At 42.6% G+C, this 19,892-nt stretch overlaps 1 long non-coding RNA gene across 1 annotated transcript; it reads left to right on the plus strand.

Moving 5' to 3' along the window:
- The first annotated feature begins 18,042 nt into the window (after positions 1–18,042).
- On the plus strand, positions 18,043–19,517 carry LOC113879164. The gene is made up of 2 exons (XR_003507218.1): positions 18,043–18,473; positions 19,186–19,517. It is a non-coding gene; the product is annotated as an uncharacterized LOC113879164 (long non-coding RNA).
- Positions 19,518–19,892: the final 375 nt, after the last annotated feature.

The following is a 19,892-nucleotide window of genomic DNA, read 5'->3' on the forward strand; positions in this document are numbered from 1 at the left end:
TCCTAAACAATATATTGTTATTTTTGTCTGATTTTAAATTTCACATAAACTGTATTTTTCTGTGACTTCTTTCTTTCCTTCTTATGATTTTGAGAGATGTCCATGTTCGTGTGTAGAAGCTGTGGCTCATTAATTATTAATGTTATTGAGTGTTTTATGATTATGCCATTTATATGCGAAAAATACAATCCACTGCTTTTCACTTTCATGCATTGGAGAAGGAAATGGCAACCCACTCCAGTGTTCTTGCCTAGAGAATCCCAGGAACGGGGGAGCCTGGTGGGCTGCTGTCTATGGGGTCGCACGGAGTCGGACACGACTGAAGCAACTTAGCAGCAGCAGCAGCAGCAGCAGCAGTTTATGGGAATTTTCATGACTCTAAATTCTCACTAATACTTGGTTTCCTTAGGCTGTGATGGGTGTATAATGTTATCTCATTATGACTGTATTTGACATTTCCATGATTAGTGAGGTTGGGCATATTTTTGTATTTTATAAGCCACTGATATTTCCTCTTCTCTGAAGAGATTATGACTTTTATCTATTTCCTATTGTATAGCTTATCTGCTTATTGATTCTTTGGTGTTCTTTATATATTCTGTATATTAACCCTTTGTGAGTTAGATGTATTGCAAATATATTCAATTTGTGGTTTGTCTTTTCACTTTATGATATCATTTTGTGAAGAAACGTTCTTAATTTTAACATAGTCAAATATGCTAATCTTTATATTTTTGCTTTTCGCATCTTGTTTAAGGAATCTTTGCTTTATCTGAAGTCACAATAGTATTCACCTACATTGGCTTTAGCGCTTAAGAATTTAATCCATTGGAAATGGATTTTTGTTATGCTGACACAGGAATCCAGTTTCATTCTTCTGCCGTATAGAAAGACAGTCCCGGGACTAATGTCCATCTTTCATCATTTGTCTTCAGTGCCACTCTGGTGTAAACCTAGTGTGTTTATTTGCATGGGTCTGTTTCTGGGCTCTGTTCTTTTATCTTTATCTTTGGTTTATTCCTGCACTTATCACACTTTCTTCCTTGTCATAGTTTTATAATAAATCTTGATATCTGTTAAGGCAGCTTCCCCCTAGCTCCTCCTCCTTCTTCAGGGGTCTTTTGACCATCCATGGATCTTTACTCTTTCATACAAATTTTAGAATTTGCCTTCAAGCGCCAAGAAGTGCTCTGTTGAGATCTTGTTTGGAACTGCATTGAGTCTGAAGACCAGTGTTAAGAGAAATGATGTATTTATGATATTGAAATTTCCTCTCCCAGAAAATGGCACTTCCCTACATTTACTTAGGTCTTTTTAAATGTCTTTCAGTATGGGTTTATAATTTTTCTTGAAGGATTGCACATCTTGTTAAATTTCCTTAAAAAATTTTCTCTTTGGGGATCATTGCAGTTGGCTTTTTAAAGAATAACATTTTGCAAAATGCAATTATTAACTGAATACTGACTTTGCATCCAGCAGTCTTTCTAAACTCTCATGTTGTTTTATAATTTATCTATATATTATTTGGGTAGATAATCCTAGCACCTGTGAACAATGGTACTTTATTTCTTTCAAAACCTTTAATCTTTTGTCTTAACTCACTGGTTGGAACATCCAGTATAATGTTGATTAATAGTGATCATAGCATCCTTGCCATTTTTAAAGGATAATTTTATTTATTTATTTAGTTTTGGCTGTGCTTGTTCTTTGTTGATACATGGGCTTTCTCTGGTTGCAGTGGGCGGGGCCACTCCCTAGCTGCAGTGGGCGGGGCCCACTCCCTGGCTGCAGTGGGCGGGGCCCACTCCCTGGCTGCAGTGGGCGAGCTTCTTGTCGCAGTGCCTTCTCTTGTTGCAGAGCACAGGCTCTACGGTGTGTGAGTTTCAGTAGCTGTGGTTCCTGGACTCTAGAGCACAGGCTTAATAGCTGTGCATGGGTTTAGTTGCTCTGAGGCGTGTGGGATCTTCCCAGACCAAGAATTGAACCCGTGTCTCCTGCATTGGCAAGCAGATTCTTTACCAATGAGCCACCAGGGAAGCCCCATTTTTTCCTTTTTTTTGCCACACCATGCGAGATCTTAGTTCCCCAACCAGGTATTGAATCCATGCCCCTTGGAGTGGATGCACAGACTCCTAACCCCTGGAGTACCAGGCAATTCCCTCCTGGCCTTATTCAGATAAAGGGCATGTTTTCAGCATTAAAAATGACTTGCTGTAACATTTTTTTAAGGTATTCCTTATCAGGTTAAGAAAAGCTCTATCTAGTCCTAGTCTACCAAGAGTTTTTAGTATGAATAAATGTTGAATTGATCATATGGTTTTTCTTTTAAAATTATGTTTGTATGATTGACAGCATGCTAATATTGAACTAAACTTACGTGTTTAGCACAGAACCAATCTGGTGAAGTTGAATTTTTTTATTTATTATTTTTTATTTATTGCATCTTGCTGGCATTGTTTGATAAAATTTTGTTTAGGATTTTGCATTTATCTCCAAGAATGAGATGAGTTTCTTCATTGTGCCATCATTTCCTGACTTTCTAATCAAGAAAAGTTTAGGCTTATAAAAAAGTCTATGAAAAAAGTTTAAGATTGAATTATCTGATGATAGCATACTTATGAAGATGTAAAGGATTTTGGTCCTGTGATTTCATTGTAGGAAGATTTTAAACTACTGATTTAATTTATGCTATGGTCATTAGATTACTTAAATTTTCTATTTTTTTCTTGAGTCACTTTTAATGAGTCATGTATCTGAGGAATTTGCCCCTTAATCTAGGTTTTCAGATATATTGGCAAAGATTCTCACAACTTATCTTACTAATATCAGCCATTCTTTTCTTTCTTTTTTTATTGACTAATGCAACTAGAAATTTGCCTATATCGTTATTTTTTCAAAAAGAAAACTTTTGACCTTGCTGATCTTCTGTTTTTAAATAATTTCTTTACTTATTATACTATCCCTTCTCTTATTTTGTGTGTGGGGGATTGTGTCATTGAACACTTATGTTACTAATGTTGAGCTTCTATTCTTTTTAAAATGTAAACATTTGACGCTATATGTTTCCTGAAAAAACTCAGTGGTAGCTGTATTGTTCAACTTAAATGTTTTAATGTACTACTGGTTGTTAAATCAATGAGTTATTTAGAAATTTGTTTTTAACTTTCCTATTGGTTGCTCCAGAAGTTTTAACACATTATATTGAACCAAATAAGAGAGAAAGTTAATAGCTTTGCTTTCCTAGTAAACAATAAAATTATCTTCTGAACAATACAATAATCTTCAAATGCTGTGATTCCAATCATCTCCTAAAATCATTATCTTTGTTCTATTTTATCCCCATGAGCAAACTCTGGGAGACAGTGAAGGACAGGGAAGCCTGGTGTGCTTCAGTCCATGGGGTCACAAAGAGTCTTACAAGACTGAATAACTGAGCAACAAAGCTAGATCCAGGGGTTTCCCAGGTGGCACTCGTGGTGAGAATCCACCTGCCAGTGCAGGAGACTCAAGAGATGTGAGTCCGATCCCTGAGTCTGGAAGATCCCCTGGAGTATGAAGTGGCAACCACTCCAGTGTTCTTGCCTGAAAAATCCTGTGGACAGAGGAACCTAATGGCCCACCATGGGGCTGCAAAGAGCCAGACATGACTGTGCCTGCATGCGCACACACACACACACACACACACATGCTAGATATGTATTGTTTCACAAAAATCTGTGTTTAGATTTAGCCTACATTTACTTTACCGTTGTTTTCCACACTTGCTCACATTTCAAAATTTTCTTCTAAGATAAATTATAATTTTTTCAAAAACTCATCCTTTGGAACTCTCTGGATGTAAACTCTCCCAGTTCCTATGTCTGAAATATATTTATTTTGTCCTGTGTGTTCATATTGAGAATGAGTAGCTTGATTAGTATGCATAGTTTAATATCACTTAAACATCTAATCAATAATCTCTGCCTTTGAAAATGATCTTACTGAGGCATAATTAATATTTAATAAAGTACACAAATTTAATCATGTACAATGCTAAGTAGAAGTGGTAAAAAGCAGCATGTTATATTCCTGGGGCTACCCTGGTGACTCAGCTGGTAAAGAACCTGCCTGCAATGCGGGAGACCTGGGTTCTATGCCTGGGTTGGGAAGATCTCCTGGCAAAGGGAAAGGCTACCCACTCCAGTACTCTGGCCTGGAGAATTCCATGGGGTCAGAAAGAGTTGGACACGACTGAGAAACATTCACTTCACTTGTGTTCCTGATCTTAGAGAGAACATTCAGTTCTTTCCAATTAAGTATAGAGTTAGCTGAAGGTTTTGAGGGTAAACGTTTTTCACAGGATTGAAGAATTCCCTTCTAGTTCTAGTTTGCTGAGAATATTTTTACTAAATCAGGAAGTAAATATTGGATTTTTGTCAAATATTTTTTCTGAATCTATTGAGAGGATCATATGGTTTTTCTTTTTGGTTTGTGTTATGGTAAGTGACATTGATTGATTTTTTTAACCCCATTTCATCATGATGTATTATCCTTTCTATATATGGTTGGATTTGATAAGCTAAATTTTTATTTAGAATTTTTCCATCTATGTTCATGACAAACATTGGTCTAGTTTTTTCATATTGTTTTTTTCTTAGTCTGATTTTAGTATTAGGGGTATTAGGGGTGCTGTTGGCCTGGTAGAGTAAATTGGAAAGTATTCTCTTCGATCATGTGGAAGTGTTTGTGTAGAACTAACATTTTTCCTTAAATGTTTGGTAATATTTACCAATGAAGCCATCTGGAGCCTGTAGTTTTGCTTTTGGGATGATCTTTAACTGAAATTCATTTTCTTTAATAGTTTTACAAATATAATGTGTAGTGATGTCATTTCTCTTTTTTCTGATATTGGTAATTATGTAATTTTTTCCTTTCTTCTGATCAGTTGATCTAGAAATTTTAAAATTTTATTGATATTTTCAAGGAGCCAGTTTTTGGTTTCATTGATTTTTCTATTGTTTTTGTTTTTATTTCAGTGACTTCTATATTAATTTTTATTATTTCCTTTACTTCGCTTTATTTGGGCTTAATTTGCCTTTTTTCTAGTTTATTAGTACTTTGGCCACCTCATGCGAAGAGTTGACTCATTGGAAAAGACTCTGATGCTGGGAGGGATTGAGGGCAGGAGGAGAAGAGGACGACAGAGGATGAGATGGCTGGATGGCATCACTGACTCGATGGTTGTGAGTCTGAGTGAACTCCGGGAGTTGGTGATGGACAGGGAGGCCTGGCGTGCTGCAATTCATGGGGTTGAGAAGAGTCAGACACGACTGAGTGACTGAACTGAACTGAAGATAGAAGCTGACATCATTAATTTGAAAATTTCTCTTTTCCAATAGAGGCAATTAGTGATATAAATTTCCTTGTAAGTACTGACTTAGTTCAGTTCAGTCGCTCAGTTGTGTCTGACTCTTTGCAACCCCATGGACTGCAGCATGCCAGGCTTCTTTGTCCATCACCAACTCCCAGAGCTTGCTCAAACTCATGTCCATTGAGTTGGCGATGCCACCCAACCATCTCATCCTCTGTCGTCCACTTCTCTTCCTGCCTTCAATCTTTCCCAGCATCAGGGTTTTTTCTAGTGAGTCAGTTCTTTGAATCAGGTGGCCAAAGTAGCAGCTCACAAATTTTGATATGTTGTCTTTTCAGTTTTATACAGTATGAAATACCTTTCAATTCCCCTTTTGATTTTTTCTTTGAACCCTCAGTTATTTAGATGTGTGTTATTTAGTTTTAAATATTTGTGGATTTTCCAGAGATCTTTCTGTTATTAATTTATAATTTGATTTCATTGTGGTTGAAGAACATACTTTGTATAACTAGAATCCTTTAAAGTTTATTTAGACTTGTTTTATGGCCTAAAATACGGTCTTTCTTGGTAAATGTTCCTTGTGCACTTGAAAAGAATGTGTATTCTGCATTGTTGGGTGGAGTGCTGTATAAATGCCAATTAGGTCAATTTGGTTAATACTGTTATTCAAATCTTCTATATCCTTACTGATTTTCTGTCTACTGATTCTATCAATTCTTGAGAGAAGGATATTGAAATATTTTATTATAGTGATGGATTTGTCTGTTTCTCCTTGTAGTTCAATTCTATCAGTTTTTCTTCATGTGTATTGAACCTCTGTTGTTAGTTACATAAACATTTAGAGTTATGTCTTGATGAAAGGACCTCTTTATCATGATAAAATGTGTTTCTTTCTCCCTTGTAATATTCTTTGCTCTGAAATCTTTGTCTGATATTTATATAGCCATTCCAACCTTTTTTAAATTTGTTTAGACATAACTCTTTTGTGATCTTTTCATGGTATTTCTTTCTTCATCATTTTGCTTTCAATTTATTTTTATCTTTATAGATAAAATGCATTTCCTGTAGGCAAGATGGGCTTCCCTGGTGGCTCAGATGGTAAAGAATCTGCCTATAATGCAAGAGACCTGGGTTCAATCCCTGGATTGGGAAGATCCCCTGGAGGAGGGCATGGCGACCCACTCCAATATTCTTGCCTGGAGAATCCCTATGGACAGAGGAGCCTGGTGGGCTACAGTCCATGGGGTCGAAAAGTGTCAGACATGACTGAGTGATTAAGCACAGCACAATAGAGTAGGCAAGATGGTGTTGAGTCTTGTTTCTTTCTTTTTCTTTTTTAATCCAACCTGAAAATCTCTGCCCATTAATCAGGAGTGTTTAGAACATTTACATTTAATGTAATTATATGATTAGGTTTAAATCTATCATCTTGATATTTATTTTCCACTTTTCTTCATCTCTCCTTTGTTTTTTCCCCTGATTTTTCTGCCTTCTTTTGGGTTGAGTATTTTTATGATTCTACTTAATCTTTTTATTATATTATTAGCTATGCTCTTTTGTAATTTTAGTGGTTGTTTTAGAGTTTATAGGATGCATCTTTAACTTGTCACAATCTACCCCTAAGTGATATCTCGTCACATTACACAGTATGAGAAACTTAGACTAGAATACTTTCATTTATTCCTTTGCAATCTTTATGCTATCGTTACAGGTTTTACCTATATTAAGTTGTAAGTCACACTGAATGTCATTATGCTTGTTTAAAGACTAAATTATCACATAAAGAAAGCTTTTATAATCCTATCACATCTCTCATTCCTTTGTGCAGATCCAGATTGCAATTAGGATCATTTCCTTTCTGCTTGAAGGAGTAATTCTTCTTGCTCTGTAGTTTACTGGTTATGAATTATTTCAGCTTTTGCATGTCTTAAAAAGTCTTTATTTTACTTTTATTTTTGAAGACACGTGCTAGGAATATGATTTACGATTGTACATTGCTGCTGCTGCTGCTGCGTCGCTTCAGTTGTGTCCAACTCAGTGCTTTCCCATAGACGGCAGCCCACGAGGCTCCTCTGTCCCTGGGATTCTCTAGGCAAGAATACTGGAGTGGGTTGCCATTTCCTTCTCCAATGCATGCGTGCATGCTAAGTTGCTTCAGTCGTGTCCGACTCTATGTGACCCCAGGGACAGCAACCCACTAGGCTGCTCTGTCCATGGGACTCTCCAGACAAGAGCACTGGATTACTAGGTATTTTTCTTTTGGGTATGTTAAGATATGGCTCCATTGTCTTTTGCTTGTATTGTTTTCAGAAACAAATCTGTCATTTTTACCTTTGAGCCTCTCCATGTAGGTTGTCTCCCAGCCCACCCCTCCGCCAGCGTTATTTAAGATATTCTCCTTACTCCAGGCTTGAGCAGTTTGATTCTGATATGACTTGGTGATTGAACTGGAGGTTTGTTGTGTTTCTTGGATCTTTAGTTTTAATGTTCTCATTAAATTTGGAAAGTTAGAGGCCGTTACATCTTCAAATATTTTTTCTGTCCCTGTTCCTTCTTCAGGGACTCCAATTACATGTATATTTTACCACTTGAAACTCTCTCACAGCTCCCTGATGCTCCTTTAATCTTTTAACTTATTTTTTTTTATCTGTTTGTCTCATTTTGCAAAGTTTCTATCACTGTCTTCAAATACAGCCATATTTTCTTCTGTAATATCTAATATATTTTTAACCTCATTCAGTGTATTTTTAAATCTCAAACATTGCAGGTTTTATCTCTGTAAGTTTTTCTGATTTTTATGTCTAAATGCATTCATCTAAAATTTTGAGTATTTGGAATACATTTATAATAACCAATTTAATGTCCTAGACTGCTCATTCTGACATTTGTGTCAGTTTGGGGTCAGTTTTGATCAAGTTTTTTCTTCATTATGTTTTATGAATTCTATTTCTTCTTCTTTGAATGCCTGGTAATTTTTTTTATTGGATACCAAACATTGTGAATTTGTCCTTGTTGATTGTTTTACATTTTTATATATCTATAAATATTCTTTTTTTTTTTCCCTCTGAGATACAGTTTAGTTACTTAGAAACAGTTTGACAATTTTAGGTCTTGTTTTAATGATTTATTAGATGGGATGCGAGGAGTATTTCTTTTAGGGCTAATTATCCCCTACCTCCCACAGAAGTAATAACCTTTAGAGTATTCTACACCTTGGGTTATGAGGTTTTTTCAATCTTACGGGTGAGAACAGTCACTATAGTGGCTCTTTTGAGCTCTGTGTAGTGTTCTCTCTGATCCCTTTGAGAAGTTCTTTCTCTGGCCTTCCTTACACACATATGCTTATCAGTTCTCTGTTAAAGACATGAGACCCCTCTATGGGTCTCCAGAATTCTCTTTCTGCGTAATATCTCTTAATACTTAGTTTTATCAAATTCTAGGAACCTTTACTCTTAGCTCTGTCTCCAACTCAGGGAACCTTTTGGCTCCTCCTTCCTCCACTGCAGTCTAGAAACTCTCTCTCAAAGCACAAGCAGGGCAATTGTAGGGTTTATTTTGTATATTTTTCCAACTCTCAGGAATCTCTGTTCTCTGTTTCTGATGTTCGTTGTCTTGAAAATAGTTTTCATATGCTGTTTATTTCAGTGGGAAAGTAAAGTCAGTTCCTGTTACTCCATCTAGACCAAAATCAAAGTCTTTTAATTAGAGTAGTTATCTAATTTCCATTTGATGTGGTCACTGTGTAATTGGGCTTAAACACAGCATCCTGCTATTTGTTTTCCATTTCTCTCATCAGGTTTTTGTTCCTTTGGCTTTCCTTTTCTGCCTTTTAAAAACTCAATCAAGAAATTTTTATTATTCCTTTGAATATTCTCTATTGGGTTTTTACCTATGCAGTTTACTTTTTTGTTGGTTTGCCCTAGAGAGTGAAAGGTGCATTTTAGTTCATCACAATTCAGTTTCAATTAACAACATAAAACTCTATGTTTAAAATAAAAAACCTTACAAGAATAGGCTTCCACTACTCCTCTTTACTATTATTTTCATATATTTTATTTCTATTATATATTAGAAACCCCACCACACATTATTTTACATACACATGTATGTATTTTACATACATGTCAGTTGTAAGAAAAACCAAAAATAGACTTTTTTACTTACATACTTATTTTTCCTGCTATGTTCCATTGCTGCATTTCCATTTCCATCCAGCTTTCAATCTAATACCATTTCTCTTCAGCCCAGAGACTTTCTTTAGCAATGAATTTCTTTAGTTCTATCTGTGAACTACACATTCTCTCACTTTCTGTTATCTGAACATGTTATTATTTTTCCTTTAGTTTTGAAGGATATGTTCTCTGGATATAGAATTATAGGTTGATAGTTTTTTTCACCTCCGTACTTTGAAAATATTTCAAAAATTGCTTGTTACTTGCATTATTTCTGGTGGCAAATCATTATTATTCTTATCCTCATTGCTTTAGTGCACTTCTCTTCCTCTAACTCTTTTTAAGATTTTATATTTTGTTTTTCAGGAATTTTACTATGACATGTAAAAAATCTTTCTTGTGCTTATTGGGCTTCTTGGGTCTGTGGGTTGATTTTTAAAAAATCAAATTTGAAAAATTTTGACCACTAAATTCTTCAAATATTTCTTAGGCCACATTTTCTCTTTCCTCTCCTTCTGGGACTTGAATTATACATATTTTAGATTGCTTCATATTATTTCACTTTATTAAACATTGTTATTACTGATGTTTTATTTTTATTAATTATTTTTCTTGTTGTACCTCAATTTGAATAACTTCAATTTACCTGTATTCAAGTTTTATGGTCTTTTGTTCTGACTAATCTACTGTTAATTTTATCTAATCTATTTTTAATTTCACATATTTTAGTTCCAGAATTTACACTTTGCTATTTTTGAGAGTTTATAATTCTCTGCAGAAATACCCGATCTCATCACCTTTTTACCTCTAAAATTTTAAATGTACTTGAAATAGTTGTTCTGAAGTCCTTATCTGCAATTTCAATAACTATCCTTTGTGGGTCTGTTTGTATTGATTATGTTTTCTCTTTGTTATAGTTTTTCAATCACCCTGCTTTTTTAGATGTCTTATAATTTTTTTGATTGAGGTTAATACACCGTTATATGTTTCAGGTGTTGTAATTTTTTAGTTGTATTTTTCATTGTATTCCAGACATTGTGTGTTAGAAACAGTGAAGACTGACTTCTTTTGAAAAAACAAAGAGAAGTGCAGTCTGCTGTTTATCTGTAATGTCTGGAATAGGATGGAAAAGAAACAAGCTGAGATGGGCGTGGGTGTGTGCTTCCTCCAGAAGCCCCTCGGGGGCAGGGCAGTGAAGACATGTGGTTGGAAGCGCGGGATGCATCTGCGTGCCCCCACTGCAGGCGTCAAGACCCTGCCGTGGCAACTGAAACAAATCCCTGGGCCTCTCTCAAGGAGAAGGTGCTTCTCTTGAGTCCACCAGAAAGTTCCTGTGGTGTGTCCAGAAAATGGATCACTAACAATCCCTATCATAACAATCCCCCCACCCCTCACTGTACCTTATACTTGACAAGTCCAGGCCCACGGCTCTCCTTTGATTCTCAGTTTTAGCAAGAGGGACAGTGGGGAGTGTGCAGTGGGCCAGTTTTGGAATGGCCTTAAAATGTCATCCTAAAGACAGCTGCATCTCATGTCTGCCAGCGTCTCATCACTGCAGTGCCCTCAGCGGATGTCTCCCTGCCTTAGGGACCAATTCCTTCAGTCCATTGACCACCCTGAGTGGGCAACCTAAAAGGCAAATCTCCCTTTGCCACCCTCCTACTCTATTCACTTCAAAGGCTCCCCAGTGCCTTTGGGACAAATCTAGAATTCCTGTGCGACCTGGCTGTCCCCCACTCCTCCAGCTTCATCTCTCTCCTGCTGTTCTCACTCCAGCCACAGTAAGGATCCTGCAGTTCCTTCACTGGGTCTTGCTCCCTCAGGTATATGTGCACAATGCACCTTTTCTTCTGGGACACTTCATCCCATCCCTGAAATGCATGTGCACACACACACACACTCATCCCTGCTCATCCATCAGGTCACCTCTGCGGAATCGTCTCCTCTCCCTGACACGGCATCTGGGTGAGGCGTGCCTCCCCTGGGCCTGAGCTCACCTATGCCGTGGCCCCCGCTCACCATACTGGTGGCGCTCTGTTACTCACCTCCTCCTCACGGAATGCAAACGCGAGGAGGACAGGGACCGTGTCCATCTCGCTTGCCGCTGTGTCGCCAGCCCCAAGCACAGTGTCTGTACGTGACAAACCTCAGTGGAGAGTCATTTCACAGAATAGCACCCAGGAAGCTACAGACTGCTTGTTTTGTCATATTTTCCTCCACTTGTTTAGAGGGCCGGTTCACAAGTACTTACTGTCTCTCATAGCCCCAAGGGGCCGGATGAGAAGGATGCTAAAACAGAATATTAACATTTGAAAGTTTATTGAATGCTTTGTATGTGCTATGCCATGTAATCCTCACAACAACCCTATATATTTGGTGCTGTTATCATCACCCCCACTTTATAGATGAGAAAACCAAGGTATAGCGAAGTGAAGCAATTTGTCCAAAATCACAGAGTTCAAGAGCAGTGGTTCTGGGGTTCAATCCAGGTATGCGATGCTAGAGACTTGCTTCTCTAATGACTATGCGACGCCAGTACTGACCTCCTGGAGCTTCCGGAAAGGATCTTGAGGAGGATGGAGACGCTGACACAATGCCCCAAGTGCAGGGGACACCCAGAGAAGGGAGGATGTAAGTGTCACCCGCTGCAGTCTCAGGAATCCGGGGAAAATGATGAGTCCTGGGAGCATAATGCAGGGACCCTCAGGGGATCCTGGTGGCCCTGGTTTCCCAAAGGAGGGCCGAGAGCCCAGTCCTCCAATTTCCCTGGGACCTCAGGATGGGAGATGACACTGAAGCCAGGCTGGAGCGCAGCATCAGAGACTGCGGGAGATAAATGTCAGAGTGGAGAGCCCCAGCCAGACCTGGCTGCTCTGTGCTAGCATCGTGCCCTGGGAGGAGAAGCAGGGAAAGAATCCACAGGAGCCCTCGGAAGAGCTTCCAACAACGGCCCCCAAGCCAGGGAGCAGGGAGAAGCGGGCACTCTGGCGGCCAGGTGGGGTGGGGCAGCCGGGCCACCCGGACACCTCTGACAGGCTATTTCCAATTTCCTATGGAATTAAACTGTAAAAGCGGAGAGTCCGTCACTGTCTGCTGCCTCCCTGGGAGAGGAGAAAGTTACTATGGCAAGCTCGAAAAAGCTGAACTGTCCTGTCCCAAACAAAACAGCAACCAAGGAAGCTGATGTTTGGAGGGTGGTTTCAGAGCCCTGAGCTACATGGCTGGACGTCTGAATCTTCTGTCCCCACCTGCTTGGGTGACCTTGGGCAAGTCCCTTCCTCCCTCTGGGCCTCAGTTTCTTCATCCAGAAAAGGAGGCACTGGATCAATGATGCTCGAGGCCCTTTCAAGCTCTGAGATGCTAACATTCTGTAATAAAGTTGGGTGTGGGAAAATATGAAGTCTAGGGGGATGGGGGGGAAGGGGCTGGAACCATCCTGGGTTGGAATCGTTAAAGGAAGCTCTGTTCAGCCCCAGCCCCAAGGCTCCCAAATCCAGCAGCAGAACTGGGATCCACCCAACCAAAATCAGCAAGGGGAAGCCAAAAGCATGAGTAAGGAGAGGCTGGGTCATAAACATGTCATCTGCACAAACATCCAGCCCCCTCTAGGGTCCCATTGGCCCTGCCGGGGTTGGCGGGGTAGACTGCTGCCGGGGCCCCCTCAGCCACAACCCCAAGCTTGCTCTCTTGGCCCGAGGTTTCAGGGTGGAGGCCTGACTGCTGAGAAGGGAACCTGGCTGTGGACGTGCCCCGAGGAGCTGTCAGGAAGGGCTGGGTGAGGCAAGGGCTTCGCCAAGGCCAGGCAGCTGGGGGTGGCTCTCAGCTGAAGGGAGGCCTTCCACCCTGATGTAACCCAGCGCTTTCCGGGACGTCTCCATTTTAGATGTGTGCAGGCTGCTGACCGTTCTCCCAAGTTCCAGAAAACCAGCAGCCTGGGGGACCTGGCTTCCTGGACCTTCATGTATTCGAACTCTTGGTTCTCTCCAAGCTGTCCTCTTGTATGCCCTCAGAGATGGCCCCATCACCGAGGCACTCAGGCCAGGGTTCCAGACGTGGCTCTTGGTCCTCTGTCTTTCTCTTCACCCTTGTCTGAGAGACTCCCCACAGGCGTGGGGTCCTCTGAGCGGCCTGTCCCGGCTCAGCCCTCTCTCTCCACCTCACTTCCTCTCTTTCTTGATCTCAAGTACGCACAACTTGACTGATCGTAATCTGATTTTCATATGGCTCACTTTTTGGAAAGTGTCATTTTTAATAATGAAAATAATGGCTACAATCTTGACAGTAATGTGCATTCCAAGTGCATTACTCCAGGACTTCCCTGGCCATCCAGTGATTAAGACTCTGTGCCCCCAATGCAGGGGGCATGGGTTTGATCCCTGGTTGGGGAACTAAGATCCTGCATGCTACACAGCTTGGCCAAAAAAAGAAAAAGCCAAATGCATTATTCCTCTAGCCCTTCCCATGTAGCGCCGTCGGCAAAGCATCTGCCTGCAACGCGCGAGACTTGGTTTCAATTCCCGGGTCAGGAAGTTCCCCTGGAGAAGGAAATGGCAACCTACTTCAGTATTCTTGCCTGGAGAACCCCATGAGTAGAGGAGCCTGACGGGCTGTACAGTTCATAGGATGCAAGAATCAGAAACGACTTAGCACCATCTTTCTTTCTTTCTGTCCCACCTCCTTGCCTTCTGCTTTCTGAGGGGACCATCATCCTGCACCCTCTGCCTGTTGGTCTGTTACTTCCTTTGTAATACAATCTTTCTTCATCTATGCGTGCTCCTAGAGTCTAATTTCAAATGCTATAAAAGGATATCATTTTGTGTGTAATCTTTGGGAATTACTTTTTCCACTCAGTATCATGCTGCCGAGCAGGGTATACCGTGTGCAAATATGGCTGCAGTTGTTCCTCTCTGTGCCTCCACATCCCCTTTGCAATGTGGCTCGATGCCATGGAAACATCAAGAGGTGGAGGAAATTGCCCCACCTTGTAAGTCTAGTTGGGCCTTATATATTATTTTGGCTAATATAATGTGGCATAGTGCCATGTCTGAGTTTAGGCATTAAGAGGATTTGTGCTATCCTTCATTCTCATGGAAACTTCCGTAGCCCCGTAAGCAAGTCTGAGCTAGCTTATTGGATGTTAAGAGACACGTGGCCCATTTGCTGCCAGCCCCCTAGCTGAGAGCTTATCAACCCTCAAAAACCAAATCTCCTAGCTGACTCTCTGCTGACCAGGGACTCATGAGGAAGCCCAGCTAAGACCAGAAGTTCTGCCCAGCTGAGCCCAGCCTAAAATGCCTACCATTTATTTAATTGTGCGTTAAATAATTAATAGGTATTTAAGCCACTAAGTTTGTTGTGGTTTGTTAACACAGCGACCACCAACTAACACGTCAAGACTCAGGCGTATTATTGCCTGCTTCTGTAGCTCATTCATTTTCACTGCTGAATAACATTCCACTGTGTGTATGTAGCATTGTTTGCTTACCCGCTCTCTTGCTGATAGGAACTTGCATTTCTGCCATGGTGAAGCGCCTCTATTAATTTGTCTTTGTTTACACGCAAGACATGAATTCTCCTGTCTATTCTCACAGCTACTGGGCACCTTGAGTACATTCTCCTCGTTGTCCCAGAGGAGACTATCAAAAACACCAAAAAAGACCAGGACATTCCCTGCTCAAAATCTTTCAGGGGCTCCCATGACCTTCAGGGTAGGGTTCAATGCCTTGATCACTGTGACCTGGTTAGTTATCTTCTCTCTGTCAATAAAGTTGGTTACTAAATACTATCAGACCATGGGGACAAATTACTTTACTTCTCTGTGCCTCAGTTTTCTCTTCTGAAAAATGAGGCTAATAATATACCAAAGCAAAATGGTAAAGCTGAGGGTTCCTGAGTACATCACACTTCCAGGCCTTTTCACATGTGGGTCCCTGCTCTTTCCTTGTCTACCTGGTGAGCTTGCCCATCCAGACCTCGCCTGGGGTCACTCATTTATTGCCTTTCCTCACCCGCCAGGAGAACTGACTCCACCCTCCTCTGGGCCCCTCTGGCCCTGCACACATCTATCATTGTTCATATCTGTTACCCTGCCTCTTTGAGCTCAGGGACTCTGTCCCCCTCATTTCTGTATCCCAGAGCCTGGCACAGAGTAGATTCAGGGTAAATGTGAGGTGAATGAATAAATGAACAAATGAATTACTGACCTTGTCTCATTCATCATTCATCCAACCACCATTTACTGAGCCTGGTCTCTGCTGTGCACTGTCATGGCTCAGAAGAGACCTCTGCCTGCAGGGTCTAATAGGGAAATACAGACTCCTGTGCAGATGAGCATGACTCAGGGTGGTCTGGGCTGCAACATGCGAGTCTCCTGTCCAGAACAAGTGGAGCCAGGGGTCTGCCCTCAAGGAGCCCACTAACCATGGAGGGAAATGAGGTTGAGACCTGGAGGCTGGGCGAAAGCAGCCTGTGCATTGAGTTCACTGGGATTCCCAGGCTGCACGGGATGGGAGTTTAGTCTAGAGAGACAGGGAGATGCACAGTGGTGTCGGGAGCCTGGGTGCAAGATCCGTGTGTGCAGGAACCATCTTCCTCACTCCCATAGCCCTAGGCCCAGCCAGCCTCTGACACCAAGGGGGTGGTCAGCATAAATATTTGCTGAATATGTGATAAATGAGGAGAGGGAATCTAAAGAAATAAGGACTGCATTCCAGTCCTGCTCCGCCACATGGCGGTCAGTGACGACGGCCAGACACGTCTCCCCTCTGGCCTCAGATATTTTCCGACGTCCTATCCAACTTTCGGTCCTCTGACAGTAGAGAGATGTAGGCTATGCCCTCAGGATGCTCCTTGACTGGCTGCTCTGTGTTTGTGTGTGTTTGTGTGTGTGCACATGGCCCCTCTGTGTGGACACACAGGCACTGCATCTCAGAGCCAGAGTTGAAATGGTAACGACAGCAACAAAACAGGAGACCTATCACTTTCGGAACAGAAGGCTAAGTTCTCAGTGCTTCACCCACATCATCTCATTTTGCCCTTATCCACACTCCATGAGATGAGTGAGGTTCTTGTCCCCACTTTTTTTTCTGGCTGCACCACTCAGCATGTGGGATCTTAGTTCTCTGAACAGGAGTCAAACCTGTCCCCCTGTATTGAAGTCTTAACCACCGGTGCGTGAGTGCCAAGTTGCTTCAGTCATGTCCGGTTCTTCCCGACCCTATGGACTGCAGGCTGCCAGGCTCCTCTGTTCATGGGATTCTCCAGGCAAGAATACTGGAGTAAGTTGTTATGCCCTCCTCCAGGGGATCTTCCCAACCCAGGGATCGAATCTCCTGCATTGGCAGACAGCTTCTTTACCACTAGTGCTACCAGAGAAGTTCCTCATTCCCCCATTTTACGGATAAGGAAACTAAGGATAAGGATAAGGCTCCTAAGGAGGAATAAATGGATTTAAAGCAAGAACTGTCTGACTCCAGGCTCTCAGCCACTCCATGCCACCACCTCCCTCAAGAGGTCTGCTCCGTGGCTCCTGAGTGAGTGTCTTTCTGCCACTTGAGGGCAGCTTCTGATGACGGAACCTGGCTGAAAATTCAGAGGTAATGGAGACCTAGGCTGGGGTTGGGGAGCGAGGGCGAGCAAGGCGAGGGTGTTCAGCCTCACTGCCTCTCCAAGCCCCTGCGAACTGGAGGCAAATCCCCCATGCAAAAGATCTGGCCTGGGCCCTCCAGTGTTTGCATGGGAGTTTCTGGAGTTTTGGCTTTGCTTAACCTAAGGACTTCCCGCGGTGCTCTGGATCGTTCTTTTCTGGCTGGGTTGAGGGAGGGCAGAGGTCAGCAGAGGCCCTGCCTTTGGCTCACCCTCAGGGAGTGGATTCTCAGCCAGCCCCAGAGATCCTGAAATGGCCTCTTGCACTCAGGCGGGAGAACCGGGACACCTGGGTCTTCCTGGGCCCAGCTCCTACCCTCACGTGCAACAGAGCAGCTTAGGGACAAGCTCAGCCCTGGAGATCCAACCACACAGAGGGCTGCTACGATTTGGCTTTTGAAAGGTGTGCTCATTCTTCTAAAGCTTAAGGGGAAAAAAAAGCAAGTAAGAAAGTGAGACATAAAGAAGAGAAAAATGAGCCAGATGAGGGATCTGGTCTGTTGAGTGAAATTTCCTGACCCACTCATCCTCATCATGCCTGAGGCTGAGGCCGTCTTGGGGCTGTTCTTGCAAACGTACTCAGTGGACAATTGTGGCTTTCTCTGCAGCTGCAGACTCCGCATTCCAAGGCCCCAACTCAACAGGTCTGATGGAAGGTCTTGGATGCTGATCCCGAATCAGTCACCCTGGCGGGGAGGGCCTTTCTGGGCTCCCAGGGAAAGATTTGGTTGGTGGGGACCTACGATTCTGCAGCTGAAGCTGTAACCCTTCCTGGAGGGTGGGGGCTGGGTGGGAGGGTTTGTGGAGGTTGAGAGGGTAGGAGCTGCAGGGGCCTCAGGAAGACCATCTCCTGGCTCCTCAGGGACACTCCCTGGAAGTGACCTGAACCCCAGAGAATCAAGCCAGAAGCAGCTCCACCGAGATTTCTGCACACACCCCTGCCCCTCTGGCGAGGCGTGGGGGTGGGTGGGGGAAAGGCTTGCTCATCCAGGCCTTCGGAAACATCCCGACACACTTTCCTGCAGGCCGGCCGAAGTTACTTTCCAAGTATTTCACTTTCCATTTCTTCTCCAGATCTGCTCACAGGGTGTTCCTGCCCTCTTCCCCTTGCTGACCTTTCTGCTGGGGCCCTGCCTCTGCTGTGCTGCATCAAATCGACATGCTCTCAAGAAACCAGGCCAACTCTGCTCTCAGCCCCGCGGGAGGCACAGATGCAGGCGATGGGCCCTGATTGGCCAGTGGCAGCTTACCCTCAACCCAGAGGGACACCGGATGGAGGGGATCAGGCACCAGGGGGCTCACCGACTGTGAGTTCTGACACCCTGACTACCGAGGCCAGCTCTAACAGTCTCTAACCAGCTGTGTTATCCTGGGAAAGTATCTTGAGCTCTCTGAGTCTCAACATACTTGTCTGTAAAATGGGCATTATCCTGTTGTGTGCCTTGGAATGTCAGGAGGTTGAAACAACGCAAGGAAGGTGTTCACCATGCGGGTGCAGATCTGGGTTGATACAGTATCTGAGGCTGCTTTATGTTTCTGAGGCAGAAGTCCAGTCCTTGAATTTTCCCTCTTGCGGGGTGGGGTCTGCCTCTTCTGCATCTTTCTAGGCAGGCGGGAAGAAGCTGAAGCAGTGGAGTCACACATAACTGGGTTTGATTCAGATTCAACTCCCTTCACCTCTCACAACTCGTCATAAAGGAAATATCATATAAAATGCGGATAAAAACGCCACCATCCTTAAGGGGTGGAAGGCAGGGTTAAGTGACACCGTGAAAGCCTTTGGCACAACGCCGCGCAGCTGGAGGGATGGTGGCCATTGTGGTGATTCTTCCTTGGGATCAGGGTGGTGATGTGGTCTCTTGTCCTTGAGGTGGCCTGGGGCGGTGGCGGGGAGGGAAGCGGAAATGGTTCTTGGCTGGGAAACCAGTAGTTTCTCTAACAGGAAGAAGACTGCTGTATATCTCATGCTCACTCAACTCCATTCCCTCCTACTCACCAGCACCATTTTTCTTTTTCCAGGCCACAGGAGTTTTGCAGAGCAAACACAGAAAGCAGAGTGTAAAGAAAAAAGAAAAGAAAAAAGTGGAGCGATCCGAAGCCAGAGTGGGCGTCATGTAAGAGGCTGTGGACTTGCAGCCAGTTGCAGCCTAGGTACAATGTGCGATGAGAAGTGTCCCAGATTTCCCAAGCAGAGCTCTAGTCTACTTTGAAGTGTTGACAACACATGAAATTAAAAGCATCACAATGTGAATTATCACGTTGTTTTTTCCACTTTGATAGCCTCTCCAAAGCATTTTATACTGATGAATCAATACAAATGTCTCTTTATGAGGACATCAGGAACCAAAAAAGAATTTTTTTTTTCCTTGAGAGAAACCAGAAGAATGATTCGAGCTCTGGCTCACATAATAGCCCTAGGTAACATGGTAGGTTGAGTGTCTCCTTTAATAGTGGCCATGGAGGCGACAGAGGTCCACTGGCTTGGATCACACCATCAGCTCCTGGATGAATGTCCTGCCTGCTGATGGGTCCGCACCATGAGATGAGACAACTCAGTCCCAATTGTGTCACTATTGTCTCGTGACTGCACACATGTGCTTGTGCACGTGTATAAGAATATATATCGTGTAAGTCTTACTTTATGTATGTGCATGTACAACTGTGTGTGTGTGTGTGTGTATATATATATATATATATATGTATGTATTTTGTGGTTTGGTAAAATA

This window comes from Bos indicus x Bos taurus, chromosome 20, assembly GCF_003369695.1.
Source record: "Bos indicus x Bos taurus breed Angus x Brahman F1 hybrid chromosome 20, Bos_hybrid_MaternalHap_v2.0, whole genome shotgun sequence".
Classification (NCBI taxonomy): Eukaryota; Metazoa; Chordata; class Mammalia; order Artiodactyla; family Bovidae; genus Bos; species Bos indicus x Bos taurus.